The following is a 17757-nucleotide window of genomic DNA, read 5'->3' as shown; positions in this document are numbered from 1 at the left end:
GGTCATTCGTTGTGAGGTCACGAGAGGCCCATTGTGAGGTCATTCCTTGTGATGTCGTCCATTGTGAGGTCGTCCATTGTGATGTCATTAGAAGCCCATTGTCAGGTCGTCCATAGTGAGGTCATCCATTGTGAGGTCTTCCATTGTGAGGTCACAAGAGTCCCATTGTGAGGTCATCCATTCTGATGTTCTTAGAGGCCCATTGTGATGTCGTCCATTGTGAGGTCATCCATTGTGAGGTCTTCTATTGTAAGGTCTCAAGATTCCCATTGTGAGGTCATCCATTGTGAGGTCATCCATTGTAATGTCGTCCATTGTGAGGTCATCCATTGTGATGTTATTAGAGGCCCATTGTGACATCGTCCATTGTGAGGTCATCCATTGTGAGGTCTTCTATTGTGAGGTCTCAAGATTCCCATTGTGAGGTCATCCATTGTGAGGTCGTCCATTGTGAGGTCATCCATTGTGAGGTGTTCCATTGTGAGGTCACAAGAGTCCCATTGTGAGGTCATCCATTGTGATGTCGTCCACTGTGAGGTCATCCATTGTGATGTCATTAGAGGCCCATTGTGAGGTCGTCCATTTTGAGGTCGTCCATTGTGAGGTCGTCCATTGTGAGGTCACAAGAGTCCCATTGTGTGGTCATCCATTGTGATGTGGTCGATTGTGAGGTCATCCATTGTGATGTCATTAGAGGCCCATTGCGAGGTCGTCCATTGAGAGATCATCCATTGTGAGGTCTTCCATAGTGAGGTCACAAGAGTTCCATTGTGAGGTCGGCCATTGTGAGATCGGCCATTGTGAAGTCGGCCATTGTGAGGTCATCCATTGTGAGGGCTTCCATTGTGAGGTCACAAGAGTCCCATTGTGAGGTTATCGATTGTGATGTCGTCCTTTGTGAGGTCATCCATTGTCATGTCATTAGAGCCCCATTGTGATGTCGTGCATTGTGAGGTCATCCATTGTGAGGTCGTCCATTGTGAGGTCATCCATTGTGATGTCATTAGAGGCCCATTCTGAGGTCGTCCATTGTGAGGTCGTCCATTGTGAGGTCACAAGAGTCCCATTGTGTGGTCATCCATTGTGATGTCGTCCATTGTGAGGTCATCCATTGTGATCTCATTAGAGGCCCATTGTGAGGTCGTCCATTCTGAGGTCATCTATTTTGAGGTCTTCCATTGTGAGGTCACAAGAGTCCCATTGTGAGCTCATCCATTGTGATGTCGTCCATTGTGAGGTCATCCATTGTGATGTCATTAGAGGCCCATTGTGACGTCATCCATTGTGAGGTTACAAGAGTCCCATTGTGATGTCATCCATAGTGAGGTCTTCCATTTTGAGGTCATCCGTTGTGATGTCATTAGAGGCCCATTGTGAGGTTGTCCATTGTGAGGTCGTCCATTCTGAGGTCACAAGAGTCCCATTGTGAGGTCGTTCATTGTGGGGTTGTCGATTGTGAGGTCATCCATTGTGAGGTCTTGCATTGTGATGTCATTGGAGGCCCATTGTGAGTTCGTTCATTGTGAGCTCGCCCATTGTGAGGTCATCCATTGTCAGGTCACGAGAAGCCCATTGTGAAGTCATCCATTGTGAGGTCATTCGTTGTGAGGTCACGAGAGCCCATTGTGAGGTCATCCATTGTGAGGTCATCCATTGAGAGGTCGTCTATTGTGAGCTCTTCCGCTGTGAGTTCACAAGAGTCCCATTGTGAGGTCATTCCATCTGAGGTCGTCCATTGTGAGGTCATCCATTGTGATGTCATTAGAAGCCCATTGTGAGGTCGTCCATAGTGAGGTCATCCATTGTGAGGTCTTCCATTGTGAGGTCATCCATTGTGATGTTATTAGAGGCCCATTGTGATGTCATCCATTGTGAGGTCATCCATTGTGAGGTCTTCTATTCTGAGGTCTCAAGATTCCCATTGTGAGATCATCCATTGTGAGGTCGTCCATTGTGAGGTCATCCATTGTGATGACAATAGAGTCCCATTGTGAGGTCATCCATTCTGAGGTCTTCCATTGTGAGGTCACAAGAGTCCCATTGTGAGGATATCCATTGTGATGTCGTCCTTTGTGAGGTCATCCATTGTGATGTCATTAGAGACCCATTGTGATGTCGTCCATTGTGAGGTCGTCCATTGTGAGGTCGTCCATTGTAAGGTCACAAGACTCCCATTGTGTGGTCATCCATTATGATGTGGTCCATTGTGAGGTCATCCATTGTGATCTCATTAGAGGCCCATTGCGAGGTCGTCAATTGTGAAGATCATCCATTGTGAGGTCTTCCATAGTGAGGTCACAAGAGTTCCATTGTGAGGTCGGCCATTCAGAGGTCAGCCATTGTGAGGTCGGCCATTGTGAGGTCGTCCATTGCGAGGTCATCCATTTTGAGGTCATTAGAGGCCCATTGTGAGGTCGTCCATTGTGAGGTCGTCCATTGTGAGGTCACAAGAGTCCCATTGTGTGGTCATCCATTGTGATGTCCTCCATTGTGAGGTCATCCATTGTGATGTCTTTAGAGGCCCATTGTGATGTCGTGCATTGTGAGGTCATCTATTGTGACGTCTTCCATTGTGAGGACACAAGAGACCCATTGTGAGGTCATCCATTGTGAGGTCATACATTGTGATGTCATTAGAAGCCCATTGTGAGGTCATCCATTCTGAGGTCATCCATTGTGTGGTCTTCCATTGTGAGGTCACAAGAGTCCCATTGTGAGGTCACCCATTGTGATGTCGTCCATTGTGAGGTCATTCACTGTGATGTCATTAGAGGCCCATTGTGAGGTCATCCATTGTGAGGTCATCCATTGTGATGTCACTAGAGGCCCACTGTGAGGTCATTCGTCGTGATGTCTTCCAGTGTTAGGTCATCCATTGTGAGGTCTTCCATTGTGAGGTCTTCCGTTGTGATGTTATCCATTGTGAGGTCATACATTGCGATGTCATTAGAGCCCCATTGTAAGGTCTTCCATTCGTGAGATTACAAGAGTCCCATTGTGTGGTCGTCCATTGTGAGGTCGTCCATTGTGAGGTCATCCATTGTGAGGTGTTCCATTGTGAGGTCACAAGAGTCCCAATGTGAGGTCATCCATTGTGATGGCGTCCACTGTGAGGTCTTCCATTGTAATGGCGTCCACTGTGAGGTCGTCCATTGTGAGGTCTTCCATTGTGAGTTCTTCCATTGTGAGGTCACAAGAGTCCAATTGTGAGGTCTTCCATTGTGAGGTCATCCATTGTGAGGTCTTCCATTGTGATGTTGTCCATTGTGAGTTCATCCATTGTGATGTCATTAGAGGCCCATTGTGAGGTCATCCATCGTGAGGTCACAAGAGTCCCATTGTGATGTCATCCTTTGTGATGTCGTCCATTGTGAGGTCATCCATTGTGAGGTCTTCCAGTGTGCGGTCACAAGAGTCCCATTCTGAGGTCATCCATTCTGATGTCGTCAATTGTGAGGTCATCCATTGTGATGTCATTACAGGCCCATTGTGAAATCGTCCATTTGGAGGTCGTCCATTGTGAGGTCTTCCATTGTGAGGGCACAAGACTCCTATTGTGAGGTCATGCATTGTGATTTCGTCCATTGTGAGGTCATCCATTGCGAGGTCTTCCATTGTGAGATCACAAGAGTCCCATTGTGAGGTCATTCATTGTGATCTGTTCCATTGTGAGGTCATCCATTGTGATGTCATTAGAGGCCCATTGTGGGGTCGTCCATTGTGAGATCATCTACTGTGAGGTCTTCCATTGTGAGATCATAAGAGTCCCACTGTGAGGTCATCCATTGTGAGGTCTTCCATTGTGACGTCATCCATTGTGATGTCATTAGAGGCCCATTGTGAGGTCGTCCATTTTGAAGTCATCCATTGTGAGGTCTTCCATTGTGAGGTCACAAGAGTCCCATTGTAAGCTCATCCATTGTGACGTCGTCCATTGTGAGGTCATCCGTTGTGATGTCATGAGAGGCCCATTGTGACGTCATCCATTGTGAGTGAACAAGATTCCCATTGTGATGTCATCCATAGTGAGGTCTTCCATTGTGAGGTCATCCATTGTGATGTCATTAGAGGCCCATTGTGAGGTTGTCCATTGTGAGGTCGTCTATTGTGAGGTCACAAGAGTCTCATTGTGAGGTCGTCCATTGTGATGTCATTAAAGGCCCATTGTGAGGTCATCCATTGTGATGTCGTCCATTGTGAGGTCATCCATTGTGATGTCATTAGAGGCCCATTGTGAGGTCGTCCATTGTGAGGTCACAAGAGTCCCATTGTGAGGTCGTCCATTGTGATGTCATTAAAGGCCCATTGTGAGGTCATCCATTGTGAGGTCGTCCATTGTGATATCTTCCATTGTGAGGTCAAAAGAGTCCCATTCTGAGGTCATCCATTGTGATGTCATCCATTGTGAGGTCATCCATTGTGATGTCATTAGAGTCCCATTGTGAGGTCGTCCTTTGTGAGGTCTTCCATTGTGAGGTCACAAGAGTCCCATTGTGCAGTTGTCCATTGTGAGGTCGTCTATTGTGAGGTCATCCATTGTGAGGTCTTCCATTGTGAGGTCACAAGAGTCCCATTGTGAGGTCATCCCTTGTGATGTCGTGAATTGAGAGGTTATTCATTGTGATGTCATTAGAGGCCCATTGTGAGGTCGTCCATTGTGAGGTCATCCATTGTGAGGTCATCCATTGTGATGTCATTGGAGGCCAATTGTGAGGTCGTCCATTGTGAGGTCATGCATTGTGAGGTCTTCCATTGTGACGTCACAAGAATCCCACTGTGAGGTCGTCCATTGTGAGGTCTTCCACTGTGAGGTCATCCACTGTGAGGTCTTTCATTGTGAGGTCATCCATTGTGAGGTCATCCATTGTGATGTCATTAGAGTCCCATTGTGAGGTCTTCCATTGTGAGGTCATCCATTGTGAAGTCTTCCATTGTGATGTCTTCCATTGTGAGGTCATCCATTGTGATGTCATTAGAGGCTCATTGTGAGGTGGTCCATTGTGAGGTCATCCATTGTGAGGTCGTCCATTGTGAGGTCGTCCATTGTGAGGTCACAAATTCCCATTGTGATGTCATCCATTGTGAGGTCATCCATTGTGATGTCATTAGAGGCCCATTGTGAGGTCGTGCTTTGTGAGGTCTTCCATTGCGAGGTCACAAGAGTCCCATTGTGAGGTCGTCCATTGTGAGGTAGTCCATTGTTGGTCGTCCATTGTGAGGTCATTAAAGGCCCATTGTGAGGTCATCCATTGTGATGTCCTCCATTGTGAGGTCATCCATTGTGATGTCATTAGAGCCCCATTGTGAGGTCGTCCATTGTGAGGTCATCTATTGTGAGGTCTTCCATTGTGAAGTCACAAGAGTCCCATTCTGAGGTCATCCATTGTGATGTCGTCCTTTGTGAGGTCATCCATTTTGATGTCATTAGAGGCCCATTGTGAGTGCGTCCATTGTGTGGTCATCCATTGTGAGGTCGTCCATTGTGAGGTCACAAGAGTTCCATTGTGAGGTCGTCCATTCTGAGGTCTTCCATTGTGAGGTCTTCCATTGTGATGTCATTGGAGACCCATTGTGAGGTCGTCCATTGTGAGGTCATGCATTGTGAGGTCTTCCATTGTGACGTCACAAGAATCCCATTGTGAGGTCGTCCATTCTGAGGTCTTCCATTGTGAGGTCTTCCATTGTGAGGTCATCCACTGTGAGGTCTTTCATTGTGAGGTCATCCATTGTCAGGTCATCCATTGTGATGTCATTACAGGCCCATTGTGAGGTCATCCATTGTGAGGTCATCCATTTTGATGTCATTAGAGGCTCATTCTGAGGTCATCCATGGTGAGGTCAGAAGAGTCCCATTGTGATGTCATGCATTGTGAGGTCTTCCATTGTGAGGTCATCCATTGTGATGGCATTAGAGGCCCATTGTGAGGTCGTCCATTGTGAGTTCGTCCATTGTGAGGTCACAAAAGTCTCATTGTGAGGTCGTCCATTGTGAGGTAGTCCGTTGAGAGGTCATCCATTGTGAGGTCTTCCATTGTGAGGTCTTCCATTGTGATTTCACAAGAGTCCTAATGTGAGGTCATCCATTGTGAGGTCATCCATTGTGAGCGCATCCATTGTGAGGTCACAAGAGTCGCATTGTGATGTCATCCATTGTGATGTCATGAATTGAGAGGCTATTCATTGTGATGTCATTAGAGGCCCATTGCGGCGTCGTCCATTGTTAGGTCGTCCATTGTGAGGTCGTCCTTTGTGAGGTCTTCCATTGTGAGGTCACAAGAGTCCCATTGTGAAGTAGTCCATTGTCAGGTCGTCCATTGTGAGGTAATCCATTGTGAGGTCTTCCATTGTGAGGTAATCCATTGTGATATCACAAGAGTCCCAATGTGAGGTCATCGATTTTGAGGTCGTCCATTGTGAGGTCGTCCGTTGTGATGTCATTAGAGGCCCATTGTGAGGTCGTCCGTTGTGAGGTCATCCATTGTGAGGTCTTCCATTGTCAGGTCACAAGAGTCCCATTGTGAGGTCATCCCTTGTGATGTCGTGAATTGAGAGGTTATTCATTGTGATGTCATTAGAGGCCCATTGTGAGGTCGTCCATTGTGAGGTCATGCATTGTGAGGTCTTCCATTGTGACGTCACAAGAATCCCACTGTGAGGTCGTCCATTGTGAGGTCTTCCATTGTGAGGTCATCCACTGTGAGGTCTTTCATTGTGAGGTCATCCATTGTGAGGTCATCCATTGTGATGTCATTACAGTCCCATTGTGAGGTCATCCATTGTGAAGTCTTCCATTGTGATGTCTTCCATTGTGAGGTCATCCATTGTGATGTCATTAGAGGCTCATTGTGAGGTCGTCCATTGTGATGTCATCCATTGTGAGGTCATCCATGGTGAGGTCACAAGAGTCGCATTGTGATGTCATGCATTGGGAGGTCTTCCATTGTGAGGTCATCCGTTGTGATGTCATTAGAGGCCCAATGTGAGGTCGTCCATTGTGAGGTCGTCCATTGTGAGGTCACAAAAGTCCCATTGTGATGTCATCCATTGTGAGGTCATCCATTGTGATGTCATTAGAGGCCCATTGTGAGGTCGTCCTTTGTGAGGTCTTCCATTGTGAGGTCATCCACTGTGAGGTCTTTCATTGTGAGGTCATTCATTGTGAGGTCATCCATTGTGAGGTCACAAGAGTCTCATTGTGAGGTCGTCCATTGTGAGGTCGTCCATTGTGAGGTCGTCCATTGTGATGTCATTAGAGGCCCATTGTGAGGTCGTCCATTGTGGGGTCGTCCATTGTGAGCTCACAAGAGTCCGATTGTGAGCTCATCCATTGTGATGTCGTCCATTGTGAGGTCATCCATTGTGATGTCATTTCAGGCCCATTGTGAGCTCGTCCATTGTGAGGTCATCAATTGTGATGTCTTTAGAGGCCCATTATGAGGTCGTCCATTGTGAGGTCATCTATTGTGAGGTCTTCCATTGTGAGGTCACAAGAGTCCCATTGTGAGGTCATCCATTGTGAGGTCATCCCTTGTGTGGTCTTCCATTGTGAGGTCACAAGAGTCCCATTGTGAGCTCATCCATTGTGATGTCGTCCATTGTGAGGTCATCCATTTTGACGTCGTCCATTGTGAGGTCATCCGTTGTGATGTCATTAGAGGCCCATTGTGAGGTCATCCATTGTGAGTTTACAAGAGTCCCATTGTGATGTCATCCATAGTGAGGTCTTCCATTGTGAGGTCATCCGTTGTGATGTCATTACAGGCCCATTGTGAGGTTGTCCATTGTGAGGTCGACCATTGTGAGGTCACAAGAGTCCCATTGTGAGGTCATCCATTGTGAGGTCGTCCATTGTGAGGTCGTCCATTGTGATGTCATTAGAGGCCCATTGTGAGGTCATCCATTGTGAGGCCTTCCATTGTGAGCTCACAAGAGTCCGATTGTGAGGTCATCCATTGTGATGTCGTCCATTGTGAGGTCATCCATTGTGATGTCATTAGAGCCCCATTGTGAGGTCGTCGATTGTGAGGTCATCCATTGTGATGTCATTAGAGGGCCATTGTGAGGTTGTCCATTGTGAGGTCATCCATTGTGAGGTCACAAGAGTCGCATTGTGAGGTCGTCCATTGTGAGGTCGTCCATTGTTGGTCCTCCATTGTGATGTCACTAAAGGCCCATTGTGAGGTCATCCATTGTGATGTCCTCCATTGTGAGGTCATCCATTGTGATGTCATTAGAGCCCCATTGTGAGGTCGTCCATTGTGAGGTCATCTATTGTGAGGTGTTCCATTGTGAAGTCACAAGAGTCCCATTCTGAGGTCATCCATTGTCATGTCGTCCTTTGTGAGGTCATCCATTTTGATGTCATTAGAGGCCCATTGTGAGTGCGTCCATTGTGTGGTCATCCATTGTGAGGTCGTCCATTGTGAGGTCACAAAAGTCCCATTGTGAGGTCATCCATTGTGATGTCGTCCATTTTGAGGTCGTCCATTGTGAGGTCATCCATTGTGAGGTCATCCACTGTGAGGTCCTTCATTGTGAGGTCATCCATTGTCACGTCATCCATTGTGAGATCATCCATTTTGATGTCATTAGAGGCTCATTCTGAGGTCAGCCATGGTGAGGTCAGAAGAGTCCCATTGTGATGTCATGCATTGTGAGGTCTTCCATTGTGAGGTCATCCATTGTGATGGCATTAGAGGCCCATTGTGAGGTCGTCCATTGTGAGGTCATCCATTGTGAGGTCTTCCATTGTGAGGTCTTCCATTGTGATTTCACAAGAGTCCTAATGTGAGGTCATCCATTGTGAGGTCATCCATTGTGAGCGCATCCATTGTGAGGTCACAAGAGTCTCATTGTGATGTCATCCATTGTGATGTCGTGAATTGAGAGGCTATTCATTGTGATGTCATTAGAGGCCCATTGCGGCGTCGTCCATTGTGAGGTTGTCCATTGTGAGGTCGTCCGTTGTGAGGTCATCCATTGTGAGGTCTTCCATTGTGAGGTCTTCCATTGTGATTTCACAAGAGTCCTAATGTGAGGTCATCCATTGTGAGGTCATCCATTGTGAGCGCATCCATTGTGAGGTCACAAGAGTCTCATTGTGATGTCATCCATTGTGATGTCGTGAATTGAGAGGCTATTCATTGTGATGTCATTAGAGGCCCATTGCGGCGTCGTCCATTGTGAGGTCGTCCATTGTGTGGTCATCCATTGTGAGGTCTTCCGTTGTGAGGTAATCCATTGTGATATCACAGGAGGCCCAATGTGAGGTCTTTGATTTTGAGGTCGTCCATTGTGAGGTCATCCATTTTGATGTCATTAGAGGCCCATTGTGAGGTCGTCCGTTGTGAGTTCATCCATTGTGAGGTCTTCCATTGTCAGGTCACAAGAGTCCCATTGTGAGGTCATCCCTTGTGATGTCGTGAATTGAGAGGTTATTCATTGTGATGTCATTACAGGCCCATTGTGAGGTCATCCATTGTGATGTCATCCATTTTGATGTCATTAGAGGGTCATTCTGAGGTCATCCATGGTGAGGTCAGAAGAGTCCCATTGTGATGTCCTGCATTGTGAGGTCTTCCATTGTGAGGTCATCCATTGTGATGGCATTAGAGGCCCATTGTGAGGTCGTCCATTGTGAGGTCGTCCATTGTGAGGTCACAAAAGTCCCATTCTGAGGTCGTCCATTGTGAGGTCGTCCGTTGTGAGGTCATCCATTGTGAGGTCTTCCATTGTGAGGTCTTCCATTGTGATTTCACAAGAGTCCTAATGTGAGGTCATCCATTGTGAGGTCATCCATTGTGAGCGCATCCATTGTGAGGTCACAAGAGTCGCATTGTGATGTCATCCATTGCGATGTCGTGAATTGAGAGGCTATTCATTGTGATGTCATTAGAGGCCCATTGCGGCGTCGTCCATTGTTAGGTCGTCCATTGTGATGTCGTCCATTGTGAGGTCATCCATTGTGAGGTCATCCATTGTGATGTCATTAGAGGCCCATTGTGAGGTCGTCCTTTGTGAGGTCTTCCATTGTGAGGTCACAAGAGTCCCATTGTGAAGTTGTCCATTGTCAGGTCGTCCATTGTGAGGTCATCCATTGTGAGGTCTTCCATTGTGAGGTAATCCATTGTGATATCACAAGAGTCCCAATGTGAGGTCATCGATTTTGAGGTCGTCCATTGTGAGGTCATCCATTGTGATGTCATTAGAGGCCCATTGTGAGGTCGTCCGTTGTGAGGTCATCCATTGTGAGGTCTTCCATTGTCAGGTCACAAGAGTCCCATTGTGAGGTCATCCCTTGTGATGTCGTGAATTGAGAGGTTATTCATTGTGATGTCATTAGAGGCCCATTGTGAGGTCGTCCATTGTGAGGTCATCCATTGTGAGGTCATCCATTGTGATGTCATTGGAGGCCAATTGTGAGGTCGTCCATTGTGAGGTCATGCATTGTGAGGTCTTCCATTGTGACGTCACAAGAATCCCACTGTGAGGTCGTCCATTGTGAGGTCTTCCATTGCGAGGTCATCCACTGTGAGGTCTTTCATTGTGAGGTCATTCATTGTGAGGTCATCCATTGTGAGGACACAAGAGTCTCATTGTCAGGTCGTCCGTTGTGAGGTCATCCATTGTGTGGTCTTCCATTGTGAGGTCACAAGAGTCCCATTGTGAGCTCATCCATTGTGATGTCATCCATTGTGAGGTCATCCATTGTGACGTCATCCATTGTGAGGTCATCCGTTGTGATGTCATTAGAGGCCCATTGTGACGTTATCCATTGTGAGGTTACAAGAGTCCCATTGTGATGTCATCCATAGTGAGGTCTTCCATTGTGAGGTCATCCGTTCTGATGTCATTAGAGGCCCATTGTCATGTCGTCCATTGTGAGGTCACAAGAGTCCCATTGTGAGGTCGTCCATTGTGAGGTTGTCCATTGTGATGTCACTAGAGGGCCATTGTGAGGTCGTGCATTGTGAGGTCGTCCATTATGAGCTCACAAGAGTCCGATTGTGAGGTCATCCATTGTGACGTCGTCCATTGTGAGGTCATCCATTGTGATGTCATTTGAGGCCCATTGTGAGGTCGTCCATTGTGAGGTCATCAATTGTGATGTCTTTAGCGGCCCATTATGAGGTCGTCCATTGTGAGGTCATCTATTGTGAGGTCTTCCATTGTGAGGTCACAAGAGTCCCATTGTGAGGTCATCCATTGTGAGGTCATCCATTGTGATGTCATTAGAGGCCCATTCTGAGGTCGTCCATTGTGAGGTCATCCTTTGTGTGGTCTTCCATTGTGAGGTCACAAGAGTCCCATTGTGAGCTCATCCATTGTGATGTCGTCCATTTAGAGGTCATCCATTGTGACGTCGTCCATTGTGAGGTCATCCGTTGTGTTGTCATTAGAGGCCCATTGTGACGTCATCCATTGTGAGGTTACAAGAGTCCCATTGTGATGTCATCCATAGTGATGTCTTCCATTGTGAGGTCATCTGTTGTGATGTCATTACAGGCCCATTGTGAGGTTGTCCATTGTGAGGTCGACCATTGTGAGGTCACAAGAGTCCGATTGTGAAGTTGTCCATTGTGAGGTCGTCCATTGTGAGGTCATCCATTGTGAGGTCTTCCATTGTGAGGTAATCCATTGTGATATCACAAGAGTCCCAATGTGAGGTCATCGATTTTGAGGTCGTCCATTGTGAGGTCATCCGTTGTGATGTCATTAGAGGCCTATTGTGAGGTCGTCCGTTGTGAGGTCATCCATTGTGAGGTCTTCCATTGTCAGGTCACAAGAGTCCCATTGTGAGGTCATCCCTTGTGATGTTGTGAATTGAGAGGTTATTCATTGTGATGTCATTAGAGGCCCATTGTGAGGTCGTCCATTGTGAGGTCATCCATTGTGATGTCGTCCATTGTGATGTCATTGGAGGCCAATTGTGAGGTCGTCCATTGTGAGGTCATGCATTGTGAGGTCTTCCATTGTGACGTCACAAGAATCCCACTGTGAGGTCGTCCATTGTGAGGTCTTCCATTGTGAGGTCATCCACTGTGAGGTCTTTCATTGTGAGGTCATCCATTGTGAGGTCATCCATTGTGATTTCATTACAGTCCCATTGTGAGGTCTTCCATTGTGAGGTCATCCATTGTGAAGTCTTCCATTGTGATGTCCTCCATTGTGAGGTCATCCATTGTGATGTCATTAGAGGCTCATTGTGAGGTCGTCCATTGTGAGGTCATCCATTGTGAGGTCATCCATGGTGAGGTCACAAGAGTCGCATTGTGATGTCATGCATTGGGAGGTCTTCCATTGTGAGGTCATCCGTTGTGATGTCATTAGAGGCCCATTGTGAGGTCGTCCATTGTGAGGTCGTCCGTTGTGAGGTCACAAAAGTCGCATTGTGATGTCATCCATTGTGAGGTAATCCATTGTGATGTCATTAGAGGCCCATTGTGAGGTCGTCCTTTGTGAGGTCACAAGAGTCCCATTGTGAGGTCATCCATTGTGAGGTCATCCCTTGTGTGGTCTTCCATTGTGAGGTCACAAGAGTCCCATTGTGAGCTCATCCATTGTGATGTCGTCCATTGTGAGGTCATCCATTTTGACGTCGTCCATTGTGAGGTCATCCGTTGTGATGTCATTAGAGGCCCATTGTGAGGTCATCCATTGTGAGTTTACAAGAGTCCCATTGTGATGTCATCCATAGTGAGGTCTTCCATTGTGAGGTCATCCGTTGTGATGTCATTACAGGCCCATTGTGAGGTTGTCCATTGTGAGGTCGACCATTGTGAGGTCACAAGAGTCCCATTGTGAGGTCATCCATTGTGAGGTCGTCCATTGTGAGGTCGTCCATTGTGATGTCATTAGAGGCCCATTGTGAGGTCATCCATTGTGAGGCCTTCCATTGTGAGCTCACAAGAGTCCGATTGTGAGGTCATCCATTGTGATGTCGTCCATTGTGAGGTCATCCATTGTGATGTCATTAGAGCCCCATTGTGAGGTCGTCGATTGTGAGGTCATCCATTGTGATGTCATTAGAGGGCCATTGTGAGGTTGTCCATTGTGAGGTCATCCATTGTGAGGTCACAAGAGTCGCATTGTGAGGTCGTCCATTGTGAGGTCGTCCATTGTTGGTCCTCCATTGTGATGTCACTAAAGGCCCATTGTGAGGTCATCCATTGTGATGTCCTCCATTGTGAGGTCATCCATTGTGATGTCATTAGAGCCCCATTGTGAGGTCGTCCATTGTGAGGTCATCTATTGTGAGGTGTTCCATTGTGAAGTCACAAGAGTCCCATTCTGAGGTCATCCATTGTCATGTCGTCCTTTGTGAGGTCATCCATTTTGATGTCATTAGAGGCCCATTGTGAGTGCGTCCATTGTGTGGTCATCCATTGTGAGGTCGTCCATTGTGAGGTCACAAAAGTCCCATTGTGAGGTCATCCATTGTGATGTCGTCCATTTTGAGGTCGTCCATTGTGAGGTCATCCATTGTGAGGTCATCCACTGTGAGGTCCTTCATTGTGAGGTCATCCATTGTCACGTCATCCATTGTGAGATCATCCATTTTGATGTCATTAGAGGCTCATTCTGAGGTCAGCCATGGTGAGGTCAGAAGAGTCCCATTGTGATGTCATGCATTGTGAGGTCTTCCATTGTGAGGTCATCCATTGTGATGGCATTAGAGGCCCATTGTGAGGTCGTCCATTGTGAGGTCATCCATTGTGAGGTCTTCCATTGTGAGGTCTTCCATTGTGATTTCACAAGAGTCCTAATGTGAGGTCATCCATTGTGAGGTCATCCATTGTGAGCGCATCCATTGTGAGGTCACAAGAGTCTCATTGTGATGTCATCCATTGTGATGTCGTGAATTGAGAGGTTATTCATTGTGATGTCATTAGAGGCCCATTGCGGCGTCGTCCATTGTGAGGTTGTCCATTGTGAGGTCGTCCGTTGTGAGGTCATCCATTGTGAGGTCTTCCATTGTGAGGTCTTCCATTGTGATTTCACAAGAGTCCTAATGTGAGGTCATCCATTGTGAGGTCATCCATTGTGAGCGCATCCATTGTGAGGTCACAAGAGTCTCATTGTGATGTCATCCATTGTGATGTCGTGAATTGAGAGGCTATTCATTGTGATGTCATTAGAGGCCCATTGCGGCGTCGTCCATTGTGAGGTCGTCCATTGTGTGGTCATCCATTGTGAGGTCTTCCATTGTGAGGTAATCCATTGTGATATCACAGGAGGCCCAATGTGAGGTCTTTGATTTTGAGGTCGTCCATTGTGAGGTCATCCATTTTGATGTCATTAGAGGCCCATTGTGAGGTCGTCCGTTGTGAGTTCATCCATTGTGAGGTCTTCCATTGTCAGGTCACAAGAGTCCCATTGTGAGGTCATCCCTTGTGATGTCGTGAATTGAGAGGTTATTCATTGTGATGTCATTACAGGCCCATTGTGAGGTCATCCATTGTGATGTCATCCATTTTGATGTCATTAGAGGGTCATTCTGAGGTCATCCATGGTGAGGTCAGAAGAGTCCCATTGTGATGTCCTGCATTGTGAGGTCTTCCATTGTGAGGTCATCCATTGTGATGGCATTAGAGGCCCATTGTGAGGTCGTCCATTGTGAGGTCGTCCATTGTGAGGTCACAAAAGTCCCATTCTGAGGTCGTCCATTGTGAGGTCGTCCGTTGTGAGGTCATCCATTGTGAGGTCTTCCATTGTGAGGTCTTCCATTGTGATTTCACAAGAGTCCTAATGTGAGGTCATCCATTGTGAGGTCATCCATTGTGAGCGCATCCATTGTGAGGTCACAAGGGTCGCATTGTGATGTCATCCATTGTGATGTCGTGAATTGAGAGGCTATTCATTGTGATGTCATTAGAGGCCCATTGCGGCGTCGTCCATTGTTAGGTCGTCCATTGTGATGTCGTCCATTGTGAGGTCATCCATTGTGAGGTCATCCATTGTGATGTCATTAGAGGCCCATTGTGAGGTCGTCCTTTGTGAGGTCTTCCATTGTGAGGTCACAAGAGTCCCATTGTGAAGTTGTCCATTGTCAGGTCGTCCATTGTGAGGTCATCCATTGTGAGGTCTTCCATTGTGAGGTAATCCATTGTGATATCACAAGAGTCCCAATGTGAGGTCATCGATTTTGAGGTCGTCCATTGTGAGGTCATCCATTGTGATGTCATTAGAGGCCCATTGTGAGGTCGTCCGTTGTGAGGTCATCCATTGTGAGGTCTTCCATTGTCAGGTCACAAGAGTCCCATTGTGAGGTCATCCCTTGTGATGTCGTGAATTGAGAGGTTATTCATTGTGATGTCATTAGAGGCCCATTGTGAGGTCGTCCATTGTGAGGTCATCCATTGTGAGGTCATCCATTGTGATGTCATTGGAGGCCAATTGTGAGGTCGTCCATTGTGAGGTCATGCATTGTGAGGTCTTCCATTGTGACGTCACAAGAATCCCACTGTGAGGTCGTCCATTGTGAGGTCTTCCATTGCGAGGTCATCCACTGTGAGGTCTTTCATTGTGAGGTCATTCATTGTGAGGTCATCCATTGTGAGGACACAAGAGTCTCATTGTCAGGTCGTCCGTTGTGAGGTCATCCATTGTGTGGTCTTCCATTGTGAGGTCACAAGAGTCCCATTGTGAGCTCATCCATTGTGATGTCATCCATTGTGAGGTCATCCATTGTGACGTCATCCATTGTGAGGTCATCCGTTGTGATGTCATTAGAGGCCCATTGTGACGTTATCCATTGTGAGGTTACAAGAGTCCCATTGTGATGTCATCCATAGTGAGGTCTTCCATTGTGAGGTCATCCGTTCTGATGTCATTAGAGGCCCATTGTCATGTCGTCCATTGTGAGGTCACAAGAGTCCCATTGTGAGGTCGTCCATTGTGAGGTTGTCCATTGTGATGTCACTAGAGGGCCATTGTGAGGTCGTGCATTGTGAGGTCGTCCATTATGAGCTCACAAGAGTCCGATTGTGAGGTCATCCATTGTGACGTCGTCCATTGTGAGGTCATCCATTGTGATGTCATTTGAGGCCCATTGTGAGGTCGTCCATTGTGAGGTCATCAATTGTGATGTCTTTAGCGGCCCATTATGAGGTCGTCCATTGTGAGGTCATCTATTGTGAGGTCTTCCATTGTGAGGTCACAAGAGTCCCATTGTGAGGTCATCCATTGTGAGGTCATCCATTGTGATGTCATTAGAGGCCCATTCTGAGGTCGTCCATTGTGAGGTCATCCTTTGTGTGGTCTTCCATTGTGAGGTCACAAGAGTCCCATTGTGAGCTCATCCATTGTGATGTCGTCCATTTAGAGGTCATCCATTGTGACGTCGTCCATTGTGAGGTCATCCGTTGTGTTGTCATTAGAGGCCCATTGTGACGTCATCCATTGTGAGGTTACAAGAGTCCCATTGTGATGTCATCCATAGTGATGTCTTCCATTGTGAGGTCATCTGTTGTGATGTCATTACAGGCCCATTGTGAGGTTGTCCATTGTGAGGTCGACCATTGTGAGGTCACAAGAGTCCGATTGTGAAGTTGTCCATTGTGAGGTCGTCCATTGTGAGGTCATCCATTGTGAGGTCTTCCATTGTGAGGTAATCCATTGTGATATCACAAGAGTCCCAATGTGAGGTCATCGATTTTGAGGTCGTCCATTGTGAGGTCATCCGTTGTGATGTCATTAGAGGCCTATTGTGAGGTCGTCCGTTGTGAGGTCATCCATTGTGAGGTCTTCCATTGTCAGGTCACAAGAGTCCCATTGTGAGGTCATCCCTTGTGATGTTGTGAATTGAGAGGTTATTCATTGTGATGTCATTAGAGGCCCATTGTGAGGTCGTCCATTGTGAGGTCATCCATTGTGATGTCGTCCATTGTGATGTCATTGGAGGCCAATTGTGAGGTCGTCCATTGTGAGGTCATGCATTGTGAGGTCTTCCATTGTGACGTCACAAGAATCCCACTGTGAGGTCGTCCATTGTGAGGTCTTCCATTGTGAGGTCATCCACTGTGAGGTCTTTCATTGTGAGGTCATCCATTGTGAGGTCATCCATTGTGATTTCATTACAGTCCCATTGTGAGGTCTTCCATTGTGAGGTCATCCATTGTGAAGTCTTCCATTGTGATGTCCTCCATTGTGAGGTCATCCATTGTGATGTCATTAGAGGCTCATTGTGAGGTCGTCCATTGTGAGGTCATCCATTGTGAGGTCATCCATGGTGAGGTCACAAGAGTCGCATTGTGATGTCATGCATTGGGAGGTCTTCCATTGTGAGGTCATCCGTTGTGATGTCATTAGAGGCCCATTGTGAGGTCGTCCATTGTGAGGTCGTCCGTTGTGAGGTCACAAAAGTCGCATTGTGATGTCATCCATTGTGAGGTAATCCATTGTGATGTCATTAGAGGCCCATTGTGAGGTCGTCCTTTGTGAGGTCTTCCATTGTGAGGACACAAGAGTCCCATTGTGAAGTTGTCCATTGTCAGGTCGTCCATTGTGAGGTAATCCATTGTGAGGTTTTCCATTGTGAGGTAATCCATTGTGATATCACAAGAGTCCCAATGTGAGGTCATCGATTTTGAGGTCGTCCATTGTGAGTTCATCCGTTGTGATGTCATTAGAGGCCCATTGTGAGGTCGTCCGTTGTGAGGTCATCCATTGTGAGGTCTTCCATTGTCAGGTCACAAGAGTCCCATTGTGAGGTCATCCCTTGTGATGTTGTGAATTGAGAGGTTATTCATTGTGATG

The sequence above is a fragment of the Tinamus guttatus genome, unplaced genomic scaffold (genome assembly GCF_059628265.1).
Source record: "Tinamus guttatus ecotype Peru unplaced genomic scaffold, ASM5962826v1 Tinamus_guttatus_pri_ptg000332l, whole genome shotgun sequence".
NCBI lineage: Eukaryota > Metazoa > Chordata > Aves > Tinamiformes > Tinamidae > Tinamus > Tinamus guttatus.
The sequence above is the reverse complement of the archived record's forward strand: the minus strand, read 5'-3'. Positions refer to the sequence as shown.